Raw genomic sequence first — 26,967 nt, 5'->3', positions numbered from 1 at the left:
TTCAAAGGCAAATCCCCCCACCCCGTCCCCGTCCCCTCACAGTAGCTTTCCCGGCTCTGGGGTGGCAGCTAAGCCGTGCAAAACCCTGTCGACTTCGGAGGGCCTGGAAGGCCCCACCGGCGGCCAATGGCGAAACACCTTCGCCGTGGAAAACCACGTCACGGGGGGGGGCGGTTGGGGCGGTGGAACGGTGGGGGGAGGGGGGTGTTGCTGACAAGTCCCGTAGATTTTTGGAAAAGCAAGGTTTTCTCATCGGATAATTGGCGACTGGTGTCAAACTAGTGTCGGCTGACAACACTCTCACCGCTGAGGTCAAAGGGTGTGGGATCAAACCCGTGGGTTCAAACCCTTGAACGCAAAAATCAGACTGGCATTCCAGGGAGTGCTGCACTGCCAGAGGTATTGGCTTTGGGGTGAGGTGGACCACAGTGGGGAGGAATCTGTTTCAAAGCGAAAGCAAGGGGCTGGTCTAGCACATAGGGGCTGGTTTAGCACAGTGGGCTAAACAGCTGACTTGTAATGCAGAACAAGGCCAGCAGCAAGGGTTCAATTCTCATACCAGCCTCCCCGACCAGGCGCCGGAATGTAGCGACTAGGGGCTTTTCACAAACTTCATTGAAGCCTACTTGTGACAATAGGCGATTATTATTGTTATAAGCAGGTTTAGGCCAAACCAGGAGGCTTGACTGTCATGATATTCAAACATACATCATAACACATACGTAATGATAGACAGACCAACAGACCAATTAGCACACATAACACGACAGCCAATCACAGACAAGAGCAGACACAGTATAAGACAAGAAACACGACACTTCCTGGGCAGTCCATCTGGAGACAGCACAGGGCCAGGACCTCATTAGCAAGACACTCACACAGTCACAACGTACTGAGTACCAAGTCAGATGTATAAATAGTTGGTTGGAATAAAACTGCGTTGTACCAATCGCAACCGTGTTGGTTCGTCTGTACCTCAGAGCACCCAACACTTCATGATACCAGGAGTGAATCGATACCTACCGGCAAATCTGCCATCCTGAGCCATGGACACCCGCAACAAACCGCAGCTGTTGCAAGTCGCTGGGAACCTGGGCACAAATTGGAAGCTCTTCAAGCAGCGATTCGAACTCTTCATGCAAGCCAATGAAAAACAGGGCGCCTCGGACAAAACAAAGATTGCCATGCTCCTCACTACCGCAGGTCAGCACGCCATCGATGTATACAACTCCTTGGTGTTCGCGGAAGGCGAGAACAAAGCTAAGTATGACATGGTCCTCCTCAAGTTCGACAAGCGCTTCAACGTGGAGGTCAACGAAAGCTTTGAGAGGTATATCTTTCAGCAGCGCCTGCAAGGTAAGGATGAGCTCTTTCAGTCCTTCCTGATGCACCTCCGCATACTCGCGCAGTCCTGCGGTTACGACACCACCTCAGAGTCCATGATCCGGGACCAGATCGTTTTTGGCGTTGCCTCCAGTGGCCTACGCCAGCAGCTTCTAAAAATTAAAGGCCTGACCTTAGCATCTGCAGTTGAAGCCTTTGTCCTGCATGAAAATGCGACCAGCTGCTATGCCCAATTTCAGGCGACTGAATCGGCACGGAGGGGGTCCCAAGCGATCGAATCAGCAAGCCAGGCCGCCCACGAGGCCGAACGCATCCAGGCAATCGGGTTTCTCCCGGCCCACGGCCCGGACGAGGGCGGCCGTTTCACGCGCTTTTTGAGGCCTCCCGCGTTTGTGCACGCCAAAACCTACGGCAACACTGAGGGACGTGCTGCGCAGGCGCGCCCGACGCAAGACCGAACTGCGCATGCGCAGTGGCGTAATGAACGCTATGACGTCATGACGTGCGGCAACTGTGGAGCCGCACATTTAAAAGGGCAATGTCCTGCAAAAACCCGACAATGCCTACGCTGTGGCAAGATGGGCCACTACGCTGCTTACTGTCGAGCGGCTCAACCTGTTGATCTTCCACATCTCCGACAACCTCGCAGGAACATGCGGACCATTCAGCCTCCACATCACGACATCCAAACCGATGACACAGGTGACCAAGACGCCTTCCGGGTTGCGGTCATTGATGCGAACCGGGTCAACACCATCAATCAGGCCGATGAATGGAGTGCCACCCTAACGGTCAACCGATCGCCGATCACATTCCGCCTGGACACTGGCGCCTCCGCCAACCTCATAGCATGGTCAGCCTTCTATGCCATGAAGGTCAGACCACCAATCCAGCCATCCCAGTGCAAGATGGTCGACTACAACGGGAACGTTATCCCGACCATGGGATCCTGCCAGCTGCAGGTGACACACAAAACACACACGGCCACACTCTCGTTCGAGATAGTTGGCTCATCGAAGGACTCCCTGCTGGGCGCACAGGCATGTAAGGCTCTCCACCTTGTGCAACAAATTCTCTCTCTCTCCAGACGGCACGTCTGACCTCCTGTCTGTGCCGTCTGTGAGTTCTACGCACAGCTCCAATCGCTCCTCGCCCACAACGAGGAGGCATTCGAAGGCATGGGATAACTGCCATACACCTACCGAATTCGCCTCAAACCGGACGCCATCCCGGTCGTTCACGCACCTCGCAGGGTTCCTGCGCCACTTAAAGACCGCCTCAAGCAGCAGCTGCAGGATCTCCAGGACCAAGGGGTCCTATCCAGGGTCACGGAGCCCACGCCATGGGTCAGCTCCATGGTGTGTGTCAAGAAGCCCTCTGGCGAGCTCCGCATCTGTATAGACCCCAAAGACCTCAATAATAATATTATGAGGGAACATTATCCCATACCCAAACGGGAGGAGATCACCAGTGAAATGGCCCAGGCGAAGATATTCAAGAAACTGGATGCTTCTAAAGGATTTTGGCAGATCCAACTGGACCCGTCCAGCCGAAAGCTATGTACCTTCAACACCCCTTTCAGCAGGTTCGGCTACAACCGGATGCCATTTGGCATCATCTCGGCATCCGAGGTCTTCCATAGAATCATGGAGCAGATGATGGAAGGCATCGAAGGGGTGCGCGTATATGTGGACGATGTCATCATCTGGTCCACCACACCGCAGGAGCACATACATCGTCTCCAACACGTTTTTGCCCGCATACGGGAAAACGGCCTGCGCCTCAACCGAGCCAAGTGCTCCTTTGGCCAGACCGAGTTGAAGTTCCTGGGGGACCATATCTCCTGGTCAGGGGTCCGTCCGGATGCAGACAAGGTGAGCGCCATCACAGCCATGCCGCAGCCGGCCGACAAGAAGGCTGTCCTACGCTTCCTTGGCATGGTCAACTTCCTGGGGAAGTTCATTCCCAACCTTGCCTCCCACACGACGACTCTGCGCCACCTCGTCAGAAAATCCACAGAGTTCCAGTGGCAACACACACACCAGCTGGAATGGGAGGAGCTCAAACGCAAACTCACTACGGCACCAGTGTTGGCGTTTTTTGACACGTCTCGTGCCACCAAAATCTCAACTGATGCCAGCCAATCCGGCATTGGAGCAGTGCTCCTGCAGAGGGATGACACGTCGTCATGGGCCCCGGTTGCCTATGCATCGCGGGCCATGACCCCCACAGAGCAGCGCTACGCGCAAATCAAAAAAGAATGCCTGGGCTTGCTAACCGGTTTAGACAAGTTCCACGATTACGTCTATGGTCTTCCACGGTTCACGGTCGAAACTGACCACCGCCCCCTGGTCAGCATAATAAACAAGGGCCTGAACGAGATGACCCCTCGCCTCCAGCGCATCCTACTTAAACTCAGGATGTACGACTTCCAACTGGTCTACACTCCAGGGAAGGACCTCATGGTGGCGGATGCCCTATCCAGAGCAGTGAGCACGCCGCCAGATGTGGAGGGGTTCGTATGTCAGGTCGAGGCACAGGTGGCTTTGACAGCGGCAAATCTGCCGGCTGACGACTCCAGTCTGGCCCGTATCCGCCGAGAGACTGCGGCCGACCCCCTTCTGCAGCGAGTGATGCGCCACATGACGGGAGGATAGCTCAAAGGGCAGTGCCCGCAGTTCTACAATGTACGAGACGACCTAGCCATCATTGATGGTGTCCTTCTGAAGCTGGACCGGATTGTGATTCCGCGCAGCATGCGCCAGGTGGTTCTCGACCCACCCCTGAGGCGGTCAACCCGAATTCATCGCCCACCTACTAGACTGGACTTATGAGACTGTTCACACGTCAAACTTTAGTAACTACTGTATTGTAACATGTCACTGTTTTATCGTTCCAGGCCTCGTTTGATCGTTCCAAATTTCAACGTTGTTCTTCTTTTGTTATGGTACAACCTCGTTAGCATGTCACACCTGACATCGCCCCTTGTATATAGTTAAGCCCCATGTACATGATGTAAATATTACGCACACACACCTTTAGCTGCACTCAGGACACATTTATATTTATAACCACGTAGGCACATAATCTTGTAAAAAAAGGGGGGATGTCATGATATTCAAACATACAACATAACACATACATAATGATAGACAGACCAACGGACCAATTAGCACACATAACACGACAGCCAATCACAGACAAGAGCAGACACAGTATAAGATGAGAAACACAACACTTCCTGGGCAGTCCATCTGGAGACAGCACAGAGCCAGGACCTCATTAGCAAGACACTCACACAGTCACAACGTGCTGAGTACCAAGTCAGATGTATAAATAGTTGGTTGGAATAAAACTGCGTTGTACCAATCGCAACCGTGTTGGTTCGTCTGTACCTCAGAGCACCCAACACCTCATTGACCACACAAAGACTGTGCTTGCCACAGGCCAGGGTGGGTGGGGGCATGTTGGACAAGGGTCTGAGGAGCCCAGAATGTTGTGTACAGAGAGTGTTCACAGAATCACACGCCTCAGTGCATGAGGATCTCTGGCATTATGCGATGCCGTAGCTGGCACACTCACAATCAGGGGAGGCATCGGCAGCCCATAGTTGGGGACAATGCAGAGGCATTTGAGGGTTCTGGGGAGGTGCAACTGGGCAGGAGTGTCATGATATACATCAACATATAATGGTGCAATCACACACACACTGACACACTGATGGACATACAGTAGGACCAACCAGCATACACAACACCGCAGCCAATCACCAGTGAGAGCACATGCACTATAAAGACAGGGGACACCAGAGTTCCCGCTCATTCTAGCAGCAGCCAGCTCAGAGCACAGAGCTCACAGCGTGCCTCTCAGACATTCACCATGTGCTGAGTGCCTCACCTAGATAGTGATAGGACAGGGTCCACAGATAAGCTGGTAATGCACGTACCCAAGCTTACAGTATGTTATTACAGTTGAGTTGTTAATAAAATAGAGTGACACCATCTCCAGCCGTGTTGACCTGTTTGTAGACCACAACACCCAACACGACAAGGAGGCCTCAAGATGGGGAGGGGAGAGGTCCAGATGGGACATAGGCCCATCAACCTCCAAAGATGTAGGGGGCAACACAGGGATTTCGGGCACAAGCAAAAAGGGTTCACGGATTGGAGGGGAAGGATTGATAGTAGGAAATCTGGGAATTGAGCTCCTCCGGGCCGATGGGGGACGATTTTTGCAGTCACACCGGGAGGGTTCAAGCTGGTCTGGGAGTCAGAGCTCAGCACCACCATCTTACAAGGCGCTGTTTAGCACAGGGCTAAATCACTGGCTTTGAAAGCAGACCAAGGCAGGCCAGCAGCACAGTTCGATTCCCGTAACAGCCTCCCCGAACAGGCGCTGGAATGTGGCGACTTGGGGCTTTTCACAGTAACTTCATTTGAAGCCTACTTGTGACAATAAGCGAGTTTCATTTCATTTTCTTCCAAGCTGAAGTGAAGGCGCAGCACTAAATTACAAAGGGGTGACACTGAAATGGTGAGGACTCTGAGGGCCGATTTGAGGACTGGTTCACTGCCCAGGGAGACCAATTGAACACCCAACTGAAGAGTGTTTCACCAAATGAGGGGAGATGCACAGCTGAGACATGTTCGGAGCCTTTTGAGTGGCAATGCAGGGAATCAGGAGAGTTAAGTACTGAGGCCCATTCACATAGGCCGAATCCCATTCCTGCCACTAATCAAATTCCCTGTGCCAACTCCCTGTTCCAAGCACTGAAATTCTCAAGAGCCAGCAAAGATTGTGCAATTGGACATGCTGCAGTTACATCTTAAACGCAGGAGCTCAGAATGCAGTCACTGTCAGCTGACCAGGTGAGATGCCACAGCCCCCTATCAATAATCACACGTCCTTACTGAACATTGGCCCTTGTACCTCTTTTCTAAGGAGTCGAGTTCGATGGTGCAGCAACGCATCCAAGCGCCTGGTTAAAGCGAAGTCATCCCAGTGGTTGATGTACAAGGGGTGGGTGGTGGGGAAACCACCTTCAAAGGTACTGACGCTGGCCAGGACTTTGTGGCAATTAGGTGAGGGCGTGGACACAACAACTTGAATCCACAATGGCTCAGTATTCATTAACAGAAATAGAGCGGTGACCTTCAGTAAGGTGGACGCTGGATTTATTGCAACCTGAATAATCCCTTCCAGGCAGGGGAGAGGGAGGAGAAGGTTGCAACGGAGGTGCCAGGTTTGCCAAAGGGGCCATCTACATCCTTGTGAGCAAGGGTAGCAGGATCCTGTCTCGACCCAGAGGAGGGGGGGCAACTCTCCTGACCGAGGGTGTACAGAAGACACATGTCTTTTCTGCAGAGAAACAGTCAGTGCCACCGACATCTCTGCATGCCCAGGGATCTGGTGGCTCAAATCTACCACAGGGACTGGAAGGACATCCATTACCACTGGCTCTGAACGTCACCGCTGCTCTTGACATCTATGCTACTAGCTCTTTCCAGGGCTTCACTGGGGATCTCTGTGGGATCTGTCAAGCTTCCATGCACAAATGTATCGAGGAATTAAATGACGATGAGGCTTTGGGAACACATGTCCTTGCTAAGATAAGGTCCTAAGTGGAGAGGGCAAACCCTGCCTCAGACATGTTTCTCCATCAACCCACTCACTTCAGCCACTAAGTGGAAAGCAGGGGCTGCTCTACACTCCTCCGCATAGCCGTGGCTGCGAAGGACCTCGAGCTGGGGAAGTGGTCACACCTATGGGTGAGCTTGCCAGATGTACACTCGGAGAGTGAACAACACTGAAGACAGACAGGAACACGGGCAGGCTGCGCTTTTCAGCTCTTTGACTGAAAATCCAGCTGGATGGCTGAGAGAACATCGAGTTCCAGTATGTAGGAACTTTCCAAGGCAGCACGGTGGCGCGGTGGGTTAGCCCTGCTGCCTCACGGTGCCGAGGTCCCAGGTTCGATCCCGGCTCTGTGTCACTGTCTGTGTGGAGTTTGCACGTTCTCCCGTGTTTATGTGGGTTTCACCCCACAACCCAAAGATGTGCTGGCTAGGTGGATTGGCCACGCTAAATTGCCCCTTTATTGGAAAAAGCAAATGAATTGGGTACACTAAATTTATTAAAAAATAAAAACATATATGAACCTTCTCCATAAGATCCAATATCTTTGCTTGCACACAAACCTTAACCTTTCAACAAAGCTGAGGACATGACCAAACACCTTAGCCTCAATCTTACCCAGCCAATGTCGAACATTACATGACGCAACAAAACGAGAGTCATAGAGTTCTACAGCACAGTAAGAGGCCTTTTGGCCCATCGCGTCAGTGCTGGCCAACAAACACCAGTCTATTCTAATCCAATTTTCCAGCACTTAGCCCGTAGTCTTGTATACTATGGCATTTCAAGTGTTCATCTAAATGCTTCTTAAATGCTATGGGCATTCCCGCCTCACCACCCTTTTAGGTAGCGAGTTCCAGATTCCCACCACCCTCTGGGTAAAAAAGGCTCTCCTCAAATCCCGCCTGTTACCTTAAATCTATGGCATAGTTATCAACCTCTCTTCTAGCTACACTTCCTATCTCCGTTATCCATTTCCCTCATAATTTTGTACACCATGTTCAGGTCCCCCTTCAGCCTTCTCTGCTCTGAAGAAAACAACAATAATAATAATGATCTTTTATTATTGTCGCAAGTAGGCTTACATTAACACTGCAATTACGTTACTGTGAAAAGCCCCTAGTCGCCACACTCCGGCGCCTTTTCGGGTTCACAGAGGGAGAATTCAGAATGTCCAATTCACGTAATAAGCACGTCTTTCGGGACTTGTAGGAGGAAACCGGAGCGCCCAGAGGAAACCCATGCAGACATAGGGAGAACGTGCAGTGACCCAAGCCGGAATCAAACCTGGGACCTTGGCGCTGTGAAGCAACTGTGCTACCGTGCCGTCCAACTTCTACCAACCCCACCTCTTTTCATAGCTGAAATGCTCGAACCCAGGCAACACCCTGGTGAATCTCCTTTACACCCTCTCTATTGCAATCACAACCTTCCTATAGTGTGACGACCAGTTTGTTAGCTGTGGCATAACAAACGTTTTATACAACCCCATCATAACCACCCTGCTCCTACATTCTATGCCTCAGCTACTAAAGTATGTCATATGCCTTCTGAAGTATGACCTGAATAATCACCGTTGTAAAGGATGGAACGCAATTCACAGCAAGATCCCACAGACAGCAAGGAGGCAATGATCAGAAATCTGTTTGTTCTTTCCAATCAGAATAGCAAGGAGGCCAAAGAATGAACTGGGAATCTGCCCTTTTGGGTTTTCAATGGTCTGATTGAGTTGACATTCAACACAGTGACTGCAGTTCAATCTGCAACTTTCAAACTACTCGCTGCAGAGAAGATACTGTCGATAAAACCTGAGATTAATCCCCATCATCAAAGTGAACAGAAGGAAATGCATCTTTCCACTAAAGGGAATCCTGCAGCACCAATTGCCCTGTTTCCGCAACCTCTTAAATAATTCTAGCAATATTTTATTTATCGGCAGTGCAATTTATTCTTTCTCAGCTTCCTCTCCAAACCCCAGATTCAGAAACATCCACTCTTGCTGAATACCCATTATTAATCCATGCTCTGTCTGTGATTAGGAGAAGAAAGACAACTGAGCCAAGTTCTCGGATTGCAATAGAGCAATGGAGACACAGTCAGGAGTACTCTCCGGGTGGTGGGTGGGTGTTCATAGAACCATAGAATCCCTGCAGTGCAGTAAGAAGCCATTCGGCCCATCGGGACTACACCGGCCCTCTGAAAGATCACCCAATCTAGGCCCACTGCCCTGTCTATCACCCTAACCCCACCCCACCCGCACATCCCTGGACACGAATGTGCAATTTAGCATGGCCAATCCACATAACCGGCACTTCTTTGGACTGTGGGAGGAAACTGGAGCACCCGGAGGAAACCCCCGCAGACAGTGGGTGAAAGTGCAAACTCCACGTAGACAGTCACCCGAGGCCGGAATTAAGCCCGGGTCCCTGCCGCTGTGAGGTAGCAGTGCTAAACACTGTGCCACCGTGCCGTCAGGGTAGTACTGCTGCGGAACAATGCTAGCGTCCTCCAAGAAGCTGTGTCTACCAGCTTCGAAGCCCTGCTCCTGCGGGACGAACTCCAACGGACTGGCCATTGCGTCCGGATGCCTCAAAAATGCCCCCCTCAGCAGATTCCCTTCTCCCATCTCTCCGTGTGCCCAAGCTCGAAGGGCAGCCAGAGGAAAAGGAATAAGGATACACTCCCTAAAGCACAGAGGTATTAACCCCATTGACTGGGAGGAGAAGGCTGTGGATCTGTTGGCTTGTCTACACCTGGTCTATCAAGGCGCCAGCCACTCTGAGGTTCAGTGACGTGCCAGCGAGGCAGAACGGCAGCGGCAGAGGAAGGAATGGGAATCAAACCTGGGGTTGCCAGATCCAGCAAGCCTGTGGGACATCATCCTAGATTTCAGGGCAGCACGGTGGCGCAGTGGGTTTGCCCTGCTGCCTCATGGCGCCAAGGTCCCAGGTTCGATCCCAGCTCTGGGTCACTGTCCGTGTGGAGTTTGCACATTCTCCCCGTGTTTGATTGGGTTTTGCCCCCACAACCCAAAGATGTGCAGGGTAGGTGGATTGGCCACGCTAAATTGCCCCTTAATTGGAACAAAATGAATTGAGTACTCTAAATTTTTTTTAAAATCCTAGATTTCAAGGAGCCACTACCGACAGAGTGTTGTCCATCCCTAATTGCCCCTGAGAAAATGGTGGTGAGCCACCTTCTTGAACCATCGCGGTCCAAGTGGTGTAGTGCACCCCACGCATGACCTGCTGCTTAGGCCCTACATTAAATCTCCCAGCCTCTCTGCCTCTCCTTTTTCTTTTGAACAACCCTTAAATGCTACCTAATATCTCCTGATGTGACTGAGTGTTAAATTTTATTTAATATAAAACGCCTTGCCATGTTTCACTATGTTAAAGATGCTCTAAAAATGCAATTGACTGTTTCACTTTTTTCACTGACTGCATCCTGTGTATTGAAGAGTGTTAATGATAATGGGGGACTAGTTGCCTTACGCTTGACAAACTGATTGCAATCCCATGCTTAAAATCTAATTACACCATTGCTGAAGGACCGTAAAATGTGCAGACCAATGCAAGCATAAAGGTAAACTCCGAAAATACTCCAAAAACAAAATACAGAAAGTTCTGCCATTGTTTTGGCCCACTTTAATTCAACACTAATCTGATGACAATTTCTGAAAGTACCCATGTCAAAATAAAATAGTTTTCCTTCATCTAAATTTGCCTGGGTGACTGTGCAGTAAAATCTGATCACAATGTATAAAGGCAGGGATTTTCTGCCCCCAAACCAACCTTTGAGCCAAGCATTCCTCTCTCCAATCTTATTTACCTGCACCAATTTATGGAACATAGAACATACAGTGCAGAAGGAGGCCATTCGTCCCAGCGAGTCTGCACCGACCCACTTAAGCCCTCACGTCCACCCCATCCCCGTAACCCAATAACCCTTCCTAACCTTTTTGGTCACGAAGGGCAATTTATCATGGCCAATCCACCTAACCTGCACGTCTTTGGACTGTGGGAGGAAACCGGAGCACCTGGAGGAAACCCACGCAGGCACGGGGAGAACATGCAGACTCCGCACAGACAGTGACCCAGCGGGGAACCGAACCTGGGACCCTGGCGCTGTGAAGCCACAGTGCTATCCACTTGTGCTACCGTGCTGCCCAAAGATTAATAATAATAATCTTTATTGTCACAAGTAGGCTTACATTAACACTGCAATGAACTTACCGTGAAAAGTCCCCAGTCGCCACATTCTGGCACCTGTTCGGGTACACTGAGCGATAATTCAGAATGTCCAAATTACCTAACAGCATGTCTTTTGGGACTTGTGGGAGGAAACCGGAGCACCCGGATGAAACCCATGCAGACACGGGGACAACGTGCAGACTCCGCACAGACAGTGACCCAAGCCGGGAATCGAACCTGGGAGCCTTTGCTTGTGGCTCGGGAGATAATCCACAGATTATTATCCTCATGGTTCTGCATTTAGAATTTAACCCAGGAAAGGCGGAGGGACTTGAGGCTGTTTTCGTTAGAGAAGAAGGTTAAGAGGTGACTTAATTGAGGCATACAAGACGATCAGAGGATTGGATAGGGTGGACAGTGAGAGTCTTTTTCCTCGGATGGTGATGTCTAGCACGAGGGGACATAGCTTTAAATTGAGGGGAGATAGACATAGGACAGATGTCAGAGGTAGGTTCTTTACTCAGACAGTAGTAAGTGCGTGGAATGCCCTGCCTGCAACAGTAGTGGACTCGCCAACACTAAGGGCATTCAAATGGTCATTGGATAGACATGTGGACGATAAGGGAATAGTGTAGATGGGCTTTAGAGTGGTTTCACAGGTCGGCGCAACATCGAGGGCCGAAGGGCCTGTACTGCGCTGTAATGTTCTATGTCTATGTCTATGTTTGCCTAGCTGCACGTATACCCTCAACAGAACCTTTTCCTTGGTACTCCCTAAGACTCTGGTACCCACGTGCAGCACTGTTGTTAATTTCAAAATCACTAGTGTTAGTGTGAGTATCATTTTGTTGTTTGAATTAATATGTTCTTCAGCATTTTCTGCTAAGATTGATGGGGGCCATTTTAATAAAAACTAAACCAGTATTATTGGAAACCAGCCAGATTAGTTAACTGGAAAGTGTTAATTGTGAGATAACTAAAGAGTAAGTAATTCATCAATAGATATGTTAGAAAGGCTGGAAATGTCATTTGGAACATGTAAGTTTACAACTTTTATAATTTTCAACACATTATTAACACTTGATTATCAATTCAGACTCCTAAAGTGATGTGGGAATCTTGAGTACTTCTCAGGCCACATAAGAAAAAGAGTTATTCATGACTTGTTACACTTGACTGGAAGAAAAATGTCTTAACTCTAAATGACAGATAGCTATGTTAACCAATTATTGGTCGACACTCTGCCTACCTAAAAATAAGAGACGAAAGAGAAAATGCTGGAAAATCTCAGCAGGTCTGGCAGTATCTGTAGGGAGAGAAAAGAGCTAATGTTTCGAGTCCGATGACTCTGTCAAAGCTAACAGACAGAGAAAGTGGGAAATATTTATACTGTGGAGTGAGAATGAAAGATGAGTCATAGCCACAGAAACCCAGGGAAACCGGATGCTAATTGTGGTGATATACATCACTGTAAGTACACAAAGGGTTAATGTACATACACTACACCTAGCTAGACACTAGAGGGAACACCAGAGTTATGATACACAGACAGTCAACCAATACGTCAGTAAGATAGGACATGACCAATGGGCAGTCACGATACACACAGAGGTGACACTACCACAGGAGGGCATTACACCAACCCATATAAAAGGACACATCACACATTCTCAGTCTCTTTCCAGTGGAGACTCTCAGTGAGTACAGACACAGGGTTGATTGAACATCGCGCCCACCTCATGGATTGTAGCAGACTGGTTCGTCAGTCTGAGTAGCTATAGCAGGATTAACAGTAGCGTCGAATCCAAGTAGGAGAATTGTTAATAGTTTAATAAACATGTTAAAGCTATCTCCAAGTCTGAACCTTCCTTTGTCAGAGTGTACATCAAGGAAGCAGCTTATGCTGCGACAAGAGCATAACAAAACACTAATGGCCACAGAAATCAAGGGGAAAGAGTGCTAATCTGGCAGTCACCAGAGAGAACATAAGATGTGAAAGGCCAAACAGCAGATAAACTAACATCAGAGGGTGAACTGTAGATGTGGGGGAGGGGAAGTGGGAAGCAAAGAGGAGAAAGATTAAGGAAAGGTGGATAAGATTGGGGCGGGGGGGTTAAATATATATTAAGAAAGAAAGAAATGGTAAAAGACAGTTAAAATGAAATGGGATGAAAACACATGCGTCGAGGTCCTGAATGCGCACAGACCGAAGATGCTCAGCAAAGCGATCACCCAGTCTGCGTTTGGTCTCTCCGATATCATAGAATCATAGAATCTACAGTGCAGAAGGAGGCCATTCGGCCCATCGAGTCTGCACCGGCTCTTGGAAAGAGCACCCTACCCAAGGTCCACACCTCCACCCTATCCCCATAACCCAGTAACCCCACCCAACACAAAGGGTAATTTTGGACACGATGGGCAATTTAGCATGGCCAATCCACCTAACCCGCACATCTTTGGACTGTGGGAGGAAACCGAAGCACCCGGAGGAAACCCACGCACACATTGGGAGGATGTGCAGACTCCGCACAGACAGTGACCCAAGCCGGAATCGAACCTGGGACCCTGGAGCTGTGAAGCATTTGTGCTATCCACAATGCTACCGTGCTGCCCAATATAGACATATAGAAGAATCCACACTGGGAGCAGCGAATGCAGTGGACCAAATTGGAAGAGATGCAAGTGAAACGCTGCTTAACCTGGAATGAGTGTTTTGGACCTGGGATGTTAAGCATGGGAGAGGTAAAGAGGCAGGTGTTACACCTTCTGCGATTGCATGGAAAGGTGCTATGGGTGATGGGAGAGGTACTGGATATGGTGGAGGAGTGGACTAGATTATCTCGGAGGGAACGGCCTCTGCGGAATGCTGACAGAGGGAGTGAAAGGAAGATGTGTTTGGTGGTGGCATCACGCTGGAGTTGGCGAAAATGGCGGAGGATTATGCTTTGCATACGGAGGCTGGTGGGATGAAATGTGAGAACGAGGGGGACTCTATCCTTATTCTGGAAGGGAGGGGAGGGGGCGAGGGTAGTGGCACAGGAGCTGGACCGCACACTGTTGAGGACCCTGTCAACAACTGTCGGTGGGAAATCACGGCTCAGGAAGAAGGAACACATTTTTGAAGCACCATTTTGGAAGGTGGCATCATCGGAGCACCATTTTGGAAAGTGGTATCATCGGGGGATTCAGATTCCAGCATCCACAGTATGATGCCAAAAATAAGAGATATAATTTGAGAAAAAAACAATCCTTACAAGATGAGATAACAGGTGATAATTAGTTTAAAACTAATGGGTTAATTCTTATTACTTTATTGACAAGTTATAGACCAATTGGCTATTTTCCTACAATTGTCTAGGGCGGGCTTCCGATTTGTAAGACATGAAGAAGGGGCCTCGAGAAATCATTTTGGGCTGAGGAAGAGAGACAGGGAGAGGAGGACAGAGAGAGATGTAGAGTGAGATGTAGAGAGAGATGCTGAGGGAAAATATGGGTAGTGATGGTGTCATGGAAGTGTCCCTTTATCACATGGCTTCAGTGATGTCATTGTGTGGGTGGAGCTGGGCTGTGGCTGTGTGAGCTGTTATTTTACTTTCGCTTTCAGATTTGGCTGCTGTGAACTCAGACAGAGAACAGAAGTGTTTTTGCCTGTCTATCTATATTTTCATTTTAAATATCTGTTCCAATAAAAAAAAACATTGATTATAGCTTCCTGCTGTTTTGGTGACATAAAAGATATAGTTTGCTTTCCGGAAGGGTTTAAACTTCCTGGTGAGAGGGGGGTCAGCATCTCAGGGAAAGCCAATCTTATTCAAGTGAGAATGCAGAGTGCTGGGTTTTTTCGTTCATGGGATTTTGTTTTTGAATTGGAACAGTTAAGGGGGGATTCATTAAGTGTCATACATAGATTACTGTAGCTGTGTGGGGTATCTTTCTGTTTGGAACTGATAAAAATTCTTGCTGTTTGTTTATATATAAATGTTAAATAAATTCTTGGAATAAAACTAATTTTGATTAAAGTGTCTAGGAAGACTATTGAATCACACCTCAAGTGAAGGCTCTTGTGCTCATCCTTGCCAAATTCAACAAAACGTTATAGGTCAGGTGAATTCTATAATATACTTTGGAGTTTCTAAACCCTGGCCGATAACAACGGGGATAGAGAGATGTTTAAGGAGAGGTGTTGAGAGCTGTGATTAATATTTTTCAGAGATCCCTCAACCGGGACCTGGGATTCATGTCGCATTACATTCATCCCCCACCATCTGGCCTGCGAAATCCTACCAACTGTCCTGGCTTGACACAATTCACACCCCTTTAACCTGGGGTTACCCCATCTCTGGATCTGTAAAGATTTAATCACCCGTGATGCTCGTATTCCAAGCATTGTCTGGCATCTTTGAATCTGTCTATCTATATGTTTCTGGAACATACCTCTTCATTCACCTGAGGAAGGAGCAGCGCTCCGAAAGCTAGTGATATCGAAACAAACCTGTTGGACTTTAACCTGGTGTTGTAAGACTTCTTACTGTTGGACAATAGTAGGGACTGAGGCCATATTGCTTCCCCACTGGTTTTCCATCCTGCTTTACTCGCAGACACATCCTTCTGTCTCTCACCATGGACCAAATGAGAAGCACCTAGCCTCAGACTGACTCCTGGAACAGTAGACCCCTCCCTCCCTGACGTGTCGTAATCCAGCTCACAAACTCTGAGCCGTAAGTCCTCGATCTGAAGCCACTTACCTCAGATGTGATTGCCGTGGACCGCACCAGCGTGCACGGAACCCCACAGACTACAGCTGAAACACATCACCTACCTTGCAACCTTTAGAGAATATCACTCAACTGTTATCTACAGTCATTACTATGTTGTTCAACGAGTTAAATTATAATATAAAACAATACTTTTGTATCGCCCCAATTTATCGCCCCCCCCCCCCCTTCAGAGGGATAAAATATTAAAATTCACCAACGAATCACCTAACTGCTTACCTATTTAATGCCTGTGAACCGTCACCTGCTACTGGAGGTTAAAGAAATATAATAAGCAGTGAATCTGCATCGAATTCTGAAATTAGCAATTATTCCCCATTGCACTCAGTCCTAATCGTCTCCAGTCTGTGCTCCCACTCTGAACCCCGCATTCATTATTCCAGGTGTGTATTAACCATCTGAACTCTGGATTAGGTACAAGCTCAGATCAATCCATTATGCTATATCCCACGACAGCAGCTGGGCAAATTTAAATTCAGCTAATAAAATCTGGAATATAAAGCTGGCCTCAGTAATGGCGGCCATGAAACTATCAACAATTGTCATTAAAACCTATCTCGTTCAGTAAGGTCCTTTAGGTGAAAGAAATCTGCTGCCTTTACCTGATCTGGACTACATGGGTGGCACGGTGGCACAGTGGTTAACACTGCTGCCTCACAGCGCCAGAGACCTGGGTTCAATTCCGGCCTTGAGTGTTTGTCTGTGTGGAGTTTGCACATTCTCCCCGTGTGTGCATGGGTTCCCTCCGGGTGCTCCGCTTTCCGCCCACAGTTCAAGATGTGCAGGTTAGGTCAATTGGCCATGCGGAAATTGCCTCTTAGTGTTCAAAGATGCAAAGAGTTGCAAGGATAGAGTAGTGGGCCTAGGTACAGTTCTCTTTCAGAGGGTCGGTGCAGACTCGATTGGCCAAATGGCCTCCTTCTGCACTATAGAGATTCTATGATATATGGGCCCGTCAATGCAGCAGAACCATTTCTTGAACAGACTGATGCACCGCTCTGTGACATTTCAGTTCGCACTATGTGCCTCATTGTTCCTGGTCTCTGCAGCAGTCTGGGGCCTCCGCAGTGGCATCATCAGCCACAACCTGATGGGATATCCCTTATCTCCAAGGAGCCAGCCCTGTAGCCAGGGGTGTCTTCGAAGATTTCAAGGTTTTGTGACTTGCGAGGACGCAGCTGTCATGCACACTCCCTGCAAAATGGGCACACACGTGCATAACCGCATCTGGTGGTTGCACACTAGCTGGTCACTGAGAGAGTGGAACCCCTTCCGGTTGATGAAGGGAATCCCCGGTGCCACAGGGTGTGGAGAGAGACATGGCTGCAGTTTATCACCCCCTACATCTGTGGAAGATCGGCTCTGTGCCCAAATCCTGCAGCCCTCTTACCCTGCCGGGACTGGTCCAGGTCAAAGTGGATATAGTCCAGAGCCTGTATATACAGTGTATCTGTCACCTATAATAATAATCTTTATTGTCACAAGTAGGCTTACAGTAACACTGCAATGAAGTTTCTGTGAAAAGCCCCTAGTCGCCACACTCCGGCGCCTGTTCGGGTACACAGAGGGAGAATTCAGAATGTCCAAATGACCTACCAGCACATCTTTCAGGACTAGTGGAAGGAAACCGGAGCACCCGGAGGAAACCCACACGGGCACGGGGAGAATGTGCAGGCTCCGCACAGTGAGCCAAGCCGAGGATCGAACCTTGAGCCCTGGTGCTGTGGAGCAACAATGCTAACCACTGTGCTACCCTGCCCTCATCCTGAAATGAAAATGAAATGAAATGAAAATCGCTTATTGTCACAAGTAGGCTTCAAATGAAGTTGCTGTGAAAAGGCCCTAGTCGCTACATTCCGGTGCCTGTTCGGGGAGGCTGGTACGGGCATCCTCATGGATGCATTCTGGGTGGGTGAATGTGAAGTACCACAGAGGACCGTGTGGAGCCCCGGAAGGACCCCGTGGTAAAGAAGTTGAAGGCTGCTGTGATCTTGACGGCCCAGGGAGTGGGTGTCCTCCACCGCCCCGTGATGCCCTTGCATGGCTAGTGCGGCCTCCAGCCACCGATCGTGCCCTGCGACCCCTTAGTTTTGTTGCATACACAGATACATAGAAAATAGAAGCAGGAGGAAGTCATTCGGCCCTTCGAACCTCCTCCACCATTCATTATGATCATGGCTGGTCATCAAGTTCAATACCCTGATCCCGACTTCCCCCCGCCCCCCCCCCCCCCCCCCCCCCCCCATATCCCTTGATCCCTTTAGCCCCAAGAGCTATATCTAATTCCTTCTTGAAATTACACAATGTTTTGGCCTCAACTACTTTCTGTGGTAGTGAATTCCACAGATTCACCACTCCCTGGGTGAAGAAATATCCCCTCACTTCAGTTCGAAAAGGTTTACCCCTTATCCTTCAACTATGGCCCCTAGTTCTGGACTCCCCCACCATCGGGAGCATTCTTTCTGAATCTACCCTGTCTAATCCTGTTAGAATTTTATAAGTTTCTATGAGATCCCCTCTCACTCTTCTAAACTGCAATGAATATAATCCTAACCGATTTAGTCTCTCCTCATATGACAGTCCCACCATCCGAGGAATCAGCCTGGTAAACCTTCGCTGCACTTCCTCCAAAGCAAGAACATCCTTCCTCAGGTAAGGACACCAAAACTGCTCACAATACTCCAGGTGTGGCCTCACCAATGCCCAATACAATGTTCTGCAGGGTTCTCCCTCAGAGCCACCGCATGTTGCAGCTGGAGTCTGCTCCTCCAGCACGGAGCGTAGTAAGATAGCTCCATCACTGGCTCCATCCCGCCATCACTGGAACCCTGAAAGAGAGAGAGAGAGACAGAGAGAGAGAGAGAGAGAGTCAGGTTTGTGGCCCAGCTGCTGACCATCATTATCTCCTCGACCCATTGGCCTACTAGACATGGAAGCAGCCAATCCCAGACCTTCGCTGGCAGCGATCACACACACTGACAACTCAGGTGCCCTCCCATCTCCAGAACATGACTGGCCCGGCATATGCCCCTTGCCCCATATGGACCCGCCTGTCGCCTTCAGTCTGGGTTTCCTCTGCCTTAAGATCACGACCACTGTGGGTTCTGACAGGAGGGATGATGTGCTTGCTCATCCCGACTAGCCAAGATCAACTGAACGGTCATGTCCGCCTTAGGGAGATGACTGATGGATCCTGACTGGCAGGTATTGAGGTCCCGGAGGAGCGACCCCATTGCCTCATGATCCCACGCCACCAAGTTTTCTGCCCCAAAACATGAGGATTTGTCCCATTCCTTGACTTTGAGACTGTTGGGAGCTGACATTGCTCAGGGTTAACTCTTGATGGCCAATTAGTGCCACGCGCATGAGTCTCAGGAATGTAACAGGGCAAAATTGTTTTCTCCTTCAGGGACGGGAAGAGCTAATAGGCACCCTGCTTAGTCAGGCTGCATAATTCAGAGCTCATTGCTGTCATGTCTCAACACTTAAGCCTCTTGCACAGCTAATCCATAGGTTGCGATCACACCCCCCTCCTGGGTGCGCACCGTGTTGCTTTCTCTTTTGGGGCCTCATCCACCCAGTCCAGTAGACCTGGCTCCATGGCTCCCATCCCATCTCCGCCCCACCCCATGTGCCCCGCATTCTTCCCCGCCCCAGGCCCCCATGCCACAGACTGCAAGCACAGCCCAGAGAAACTTACGTAGCACTGAAAGCAGACTCCAAGATCCTTGATACCAACTGCGACACCCACCCTGCCCCACGAGTAGAGCCTTATGCCCACAACAGTTTAATGACACCGGGAGTCTATCTGTCGTTGCCTTACTGGCCACCATATATACATGGGTTAATTGTGATAGCCCACCTGTAGCGGGGGAGTTTATACTCCAACAGGAGCACGGGAAAGACAAGCCTTCCCATCCCATAGGTTCCATAGATTTAACAGACTCTCCTCACTCCCTGAACACCCGTGACGCGCGCCCCCCTCGCCCTCCGCCCCCCACTCTGTCACAAATGGAAGCACCTTCTCTGTGTCTACTCACCCACTCAGAACTTTCATTCGGGCCTTGTGCCTCTCACAGACTCTTTCAGTCCTGAAACCAGCTCGCTCCTCAATTCCAGAGCAGCAAATAAATTTCTGACGCATGCCACGGGCTAAAATCCAGACCCACAGGATTGAACATTAATGTCATCTGAGAAAGGCAGCCGAGCGTCGCTTCCGGAGAACAAAGTTCAAACAAGCCTCAGCCATTGAGGCAGCCTCATTTCTGAGTCAGAGTGTTATGGTTTCAGACTCCAATCCAGAGCCTTGGGTGCTTAATCTAAGCTGATCCTCCAGTCCAGCGCTCGGAATGCTGTACCGTTGGAGGTACTTGGGGTGAGATTTTTAGCTAAGGTGCCAGTCAAAATTTTCCCCCCCCACCCCAACCCACCCCAACCCCCCCACGCAGTGGCTTTTAGGCAGTGGTAGGGGTCAAGGGGGGAGAAAGAAATGTTGTCATTATCACGTCGCTGTTTGTGGAATCTTGCTGTGTGCAAATTGGCTGCTGCGTCTCCTCTGTTACATCAGCGACGAGAAGTACTTTGTTAGCTGTCGGGTTCTCCGTGACTTCAAAGGCCATGGAACGCGTCAAATAAATGCACGTTCTTCAATGAAATAACGTGGAAGTCCCAGAAGACACCATGACCTTTCTAATGGTTGTTTACTGCCACAAACTAAAATTAATAATCAAATGCTGAAGCATCTTGATTTCAGTCGCCTCTCACAGGATCATTTATCAGTGAACATTAACCAGCATCGGCACTGGGAAAGGTCAGACAATCAGTTCAGCAGTATCCATATGTAGCAGCTCTTACCACGGGCGGCACTGTGGCACAGTGGCTAGCACTGCTGCCTCACAGCGCCAGGGACCTGGGTTCAATTCCAGCCTTGGGTAATTGTCTGTGTGGAGTTTGCACCTTCTCCCCGTGTCTGCATGATTTTTCCTCCGGGGGCTCCAGTTTCCTCCCACAGTCCAAAGATGTGCAGGTTAGGTGGGTTGGCCAAGCTAAATTGCCCCTTAGTGTGTCCAGGGATATGCAGGTGGGGTTATGGGGATAAGGTGTGGCAGTGGGTGGAGGTAGCGTGCTCTTTCAGAGAGTCGATGCAGACTCGATGGGCTGAATGGCCTCCTTCTGCACTGTAGTGTTATGAGCCAGGGTTTAGAGAACCCCAAAGTGTATCATGGAGTTCACCTGACCCACAACTTTTAATAGATTGTGGTATGGGGAGCACACGGCCCACTCTACAGGTGTGGTAGAGCAGAAATGGAAAAGTATTTTTTAAAGCAAAACAATGTTTATTCTATGAACTCAAGTTAACCTTTTTAAAACATACAGTGAACATCTTCGCAACCATTAATTCAAATACAACCCCCAAAGAATACAACACTAAGTAATCCTTAAGCTGTCCTTTTAACATCCAGAAGACTTTTTAAAAAAACCTTTAAACAGAAGCACATCAGGTTAAAGTCACTACTGAGAGCAGTTATTAGGTTGAAATCACCAAAGGATCGATTTGCCGGCTTTTAGATTACAGAGAGAGACTCATACACCCTCTGGCAGCTATCCAGCTCTGAAAACGAAACTAAAACACACCCTGCAGCAAACAACTTAAAACGAAAGTAAAAAGCTGATAGACAGCCCAGCTCCACCCACACGCTGACATCACTGATAAACACCCATTTCTTAAAGGTACATTTCTTAAACACCCATTTCTTAAAGGTACTCTCACATGACAGTAGGGATTCTATTGATACCATGTTTGAGTAAAACATACTGACCAAAATGAGAAGTCCCCCACCCCCCCCCCCCCCACCCCCGTCCCCCCGCCGCCCTTTTATTTGCAGTCGGATTGATCATTGATAAAATGGTTCAATATTGTTTTAGTTTTCACAGACTCAGTTTGCCAAAAGTGCTTATTCCAGCAAATGAAGCACTTTTTCAAATGTGGTCGCTGTTGTAATGTCGGAACCCCGACCGCCGATTTGTGCAGAGCAAGATCCCAACACCCAGCACTGCGATAACGACTGGATCATCTGCTTTTCGTGATGTTGGCTGAAGGATAAATATTGGCCAAGAAAGAACATCCCTCTCAATTTATTAAAATGGGGCCATGGATTCTTCATGGGGGGGCAGTTTTAATGTGTCATCTGAAAGGTGCACCTCAGGCAGTGCAGCACTCTCTCAGTACTGTCATTGGAACTTCAGCCTAGATGAAGCACAAAATAGTGGACAGAAGTTTAGAATCTCATTGGAGGGGGGATCGGCGATAAGAAGGTGAAAATTAGCATCGGTGATTTCCAGCGTGTTGCCGTGTGCAGGGAATTTTCATTCTGGTAGAAGCCGGATGAAGGAGGTAACCACTCTCCTGCAAACAACAGAGAACCTATAAGACAAATGAAATGGTCTAATAGAATAGAACACAGAGGAGGCTATGCGGCCTATCAAGTCCATCCTTGACCTCTACAGGGACAATTCACCTGGTGCCACTCTCGCCTTCTTCCCGTTGCCTGAATATTTTTATTTTCAGATAATGCTCCAAGTTCCTCTTTTTCTTTTAGATATTTATTTATTCGCTTCCTTTTTACATTTTCTCCCAAGTTTACACCCAACAATAAACAATGAGTAACGAATGCAATGTCAATCCCCATATCAATAACGATCCCACCCTCCCACCAAACCCCAGACATTAGCCCGCATGTTAACATAAATAAATGACAAAAAGGAATCAGGAATCATCCATAGTCACCAATAACACACACAGTCCCCCTCCCCCCAACCCTCCCAGCCCCCAACCCCCCAAATGTTCGATGTGATCCAATTCTCGAAAGTCCATAATGAATAATGCCCATGAGCTGTAGAACCCCTCCACCCTTCCCCTCAGTTCAAATTTGACCTTTTCAAGCGTCAGGAATTCCAGCAGGTCCCCCCGCCACGCCAGGGTTGATCGCCACCCCAACAGGATCCGCCTTCGGGCAATCAACGAGGCGAAGGCTACAACATCTGCCTCCACGACCGTTTCCAACCCCAGCTGGTCTGACTCCCCGAATATGGCCTCCCGAGGGCCGGGTCCAGTTTCACGTGCACCACTTTAGAGATTACCCTTAACACCTCCTTCCACTAATCCTCCAGCTTTGGACAGGACCAAAACAATTGAACGTGGTCCCGCAACGTTCACACACATCTTCGACCCCCTCAAAGAGCCGCCTCATCCTCACCCTTGTAAGGTGTGCTCTATACACCATCTTCAGCTGTATCAGCCCCAACCTCGCACACGAGGTGGAGGCGTTCGTTCACCCTCCGGAGCACCTAACACCAGAACCTCTCCTCCATATCCTCTCCCAACTCTTCCTCCCACTTTGCCATGATCCCTCCTAGCGGCGCCTTCTCCTCCTTCAAAATAGCCCCGTAAACCACCGATACTACCCCCTTCTCCAGTCCCCCTGTCGCCAGCACCTCCTACAGCAGTGTGGAAGCCGCTCTACTGGGAAGCTCTGTATCTCCTTTCTGGCAAGGTCTCGAACCTGGATATATCTAAATATTTCCCCCTGCTCCAGCCCATACTTCGCTCCCAGCTCCTTCAATCCTGCAAAACGATCCCCAAGAAACATATCTTTTAGTGTCCTAATTCCTTTCTCCTCCCATCTCCGAAAATTTCCATCCCACTTCCCTGGCTCAAATCTGTGGTTCCCCTGAATCGGCATTTCCCTTGACCCTGCCCCCAACCCGAAGTGCTGTCGAAACTGCCTCCAAATTCTCAATGAAGATATTACTACCGGACTCCCTGAGTATTTCCCCGGGGCCATTGGGAGCGGCGCTGTTGCTAGCGCCTTCGATCCCGACCCCCTACCCAAACTCTCCTCCGTTCTGACCCATTGGGAGTCACCCCCTCTGACCCAGCTCCGTACCTTCCCCACATTCGCCGCCCAGTAATAATACATCACGCTCGGAAGACCCAAACCCCCTGCCTGCCTTCCTCTCTGAAGTAGCATCTTTTTAATTCTGGCCACCTTCCCTCCCCATATATCTCTCCAAAATGCCTTTGGCAGGAAAATCGTCAGGGTTTAAAAAATAAACAGGAATCGCGGCAGCACGTTCATTTTAACCGCCGGTACCCGACCTGCCAGTGACAGAGGGAGACCATCCCACCTTGCCAGATCAGCTTTCACCTTCCCCACCAAACCAGAAATGTTGTACCTACGGAGCCCCCTCCAATCTCGAGCAACCCTGCACCCCCAGGTATCTAAAGTGAGTCCCTGCCTTCCGGAATGGCAGCCCCCCCACCCCTGCCCCCACCCCCGGCCGAGACACCACAAAATATTCACTCTTGTCTAGATATAATTTGTACTCCGAGAAAGACCCAAACACCCGAAGCAACTCCAGTATTCCCCATATTGACACACTCAGTTCCGACACGTACAATAACAAATCATCGGCATATAAGGACACCCTATGCTCTATCCCCCCCGTACTATCCCTTTCCATACCATACCCCAAACTTCTTAATGCGATGGCCAATGGCTCAACCGCGAGTGCAAACAGCAGGGGGGATATAGGACATCCCTGCCTAGTCCCACGGTGGAGAGGAAAGTATTCTGAGCTGATGTTATTTGTGCGGACACTGGCCGTCGGCTCCTTATATAGTAGCTTTACCCAGTCCACAAATCTGGGTCCAATTCCAAACCGCTCCAGAACTGCCATCAAGTACCCCCATTCTACCCGGTCAAACACTTTCTGGGCGTCCAATGCCACAACCACCTTCCAATGCCACAGCCACCTGCTTCACTTCCCTCTTGAATGCTTCAATTGACCCGGTCTCTACCACAGTCTCAGGCAGTGCATTCCAGATATTAGCCACTCGCTGCATAAAGAACTTTAAATGTGTGGCCTCTCGTTCACGATCCTTCCATCAATGGGAACAACTTTACCACATTTAATCTGGGGGCCGGTTTAGCTCAGTTGGCTGGATACCTGGTTTGTGATGCAGAGCAAGGCCAATAGCGTGGGTTCAATTCCCCTGCCGGCTGAGATTATTCATGAAGGCCCTGCCTTCTCACCCTTGCCCCTCATCTGAGGTGTGGTGATCCTCTGGTTAAATCACCACCCACCAGCTCTCCCCCTCAAAAGCTCACCTGAGTGCCTCACGGCGCCAAGGTCCCAGGTTCGATTCTGGGTCACTGCACATTCTCCCCGTGTTTGTGTGGGTTTTGCCCCCACAGCCCCAAGATGAGCAGGCTAGGTGGATTGGCCATGCTAAAATTGCCCCTTAATTGGAAAAAATTAATTGAGTATTCTGAATTTTTTTTTAAATAGCTCATCTGAGATTATGGCAACTTAACATTTATTTACTCTGTCTAGACCTCTCATGATTTTGAATGCCTCCATCAAATCTCCATCAAGGGCTGGTTTAGCACAGAGCTAAATCGCAGGCTTTGAAAGCAGGCCAGCAGCACGGTTCAATTCCCGTACCAACCTCCCCGAACAGGCGCCGGAATGTGACGACTAGGGGCTTCTCACAGGAACTTCATTTGAAGCCTACTTGTGACAATAAGCGATTTTCATTTTCATTTTCAAATCTCCTGTCAACTATTGCCATTCCCCCGACGACTTCCGGGTGCGGCGATGACCAGCTGAGTCGCACGTTTCGGCAGCTCCCGGTGAAACTGACTTTTGGGCTCTTGATAGGAGCCCCAACGGCAATTTTGACGGCTAAAAACACTGTGCGGTAAACCAGAAGGGAATCCCCCCTGGATACGGATGAAAAAAGGAGGAGAAAGTGGCCGGATTGCAGTGGATCCTTTAGAACAGCGGCAAGGAAGGCAAGCAAAAACCAAGATGGCGTCGGAAGGTGGCAGTTTAACATGGGGCCCTGAACAACAAGAGTTCTTGAAATGCTGTGCGGAAGAGCTCAAAAAGGAAATGAAGAAAGAGCTGTTGGCCCCGATACTACAGGCGATCGAAGGGCTAAAGGAGGAACAAAAGACCCAGGAGCGGGAGCTTCGGGTCGTGAAGGCAAAGGCAGCCGAGAATGAGGACGACATACAGGGCCTGGTGGTGAAGACGGAGATGCATGAGGCACATCAGAAACGATGTGTGGAAAGGTTGGAGGCACTGGAGAACAACGCAAGGAGGAACAACCTGAGGATTCTTGGTCTTCCTGAAGGTGCGGAGGGAGCGGACGTCGGGGCACATGTGAGCACGATGCTGCACTCGTTAATAGGAGCGGAGGCCCCGGCGGGTCCGTTGGAGGTGGAGGGAGCATACCGAGTGATGCGCGAGGACCGAGAGCAGGAGAAATTCCCAGAGCCATAGTGGTGAGATTCCTCCGTTTTAAGGATAGAGAAATGGTCCTTAGATGGGCAAAGAAAACTCGGAGCAGTAAATGGGAGAACGCGGTGATCCGCGTTTATCAAGACTGGAGTGCGGAGGTGGCGAGAAGGAGGGCGAGCTTTAATCGGGCCAAGGCGGTGCTTCATAAAAAGAAGATAACATTTGGAATGCTGCAACCGGCAAGACTGTGGGTCACATATCGAGGGAGGCACGACTACTTTGAGACGGCGGATGAAGCGTGGACTTTTATTGTGGAAGAAAAACTGGAATGAGCGGGTTATTAAAAAGAACGTTTGAACAAAGTGGTGGGGCGAATGTGGGGGGCGAAGAGGGGGGTTTAAAAAGGGGGGAAAGAGGAGTTTTATGTACTAATCCTGCGATGTGGTAACTTTTCTCTCTTCCACAGGTGGTGATGGGGGGAGGAGGGGAGGTGGAGGAAATGGGGCGTTGGCCAGTGGGAGCGAGGCCAAGGGAGAAGCGCGGGCTTGGTTCCCGCACTATGATAATCATGGCGGGAATAGAGAAGCAGGAAGGAGGGGGCGTCGCACGGTGCGAGCCGAGGTCACGGGGGGAAGCCGAGTTCGGCCAGAGTTTGCTGACTTCTGGGAGCAACATGGGGGGAGTAATTACGCTAGCGGGGGATCTAGCGGGGG

The sequence above is a fragment of the Scyliorhinus torazame genome, chromosome 2 (genome assembly GCF_047496885.1).
Source record: "Scyliorhinus torazame isolate Kashiwa2021f chromosome 2, sScyTor2.1, whole genome shotgun sequence".
NCBI lineage: Eukaryota > Metazoa > Chordata > Chondrichthyes > Carcharhiniformes > Scyliorhinidae > Scyliorhinus > Scyliorhinus torazame.
Note: the sequence above shows the minus strand (reverse complement) of the source record.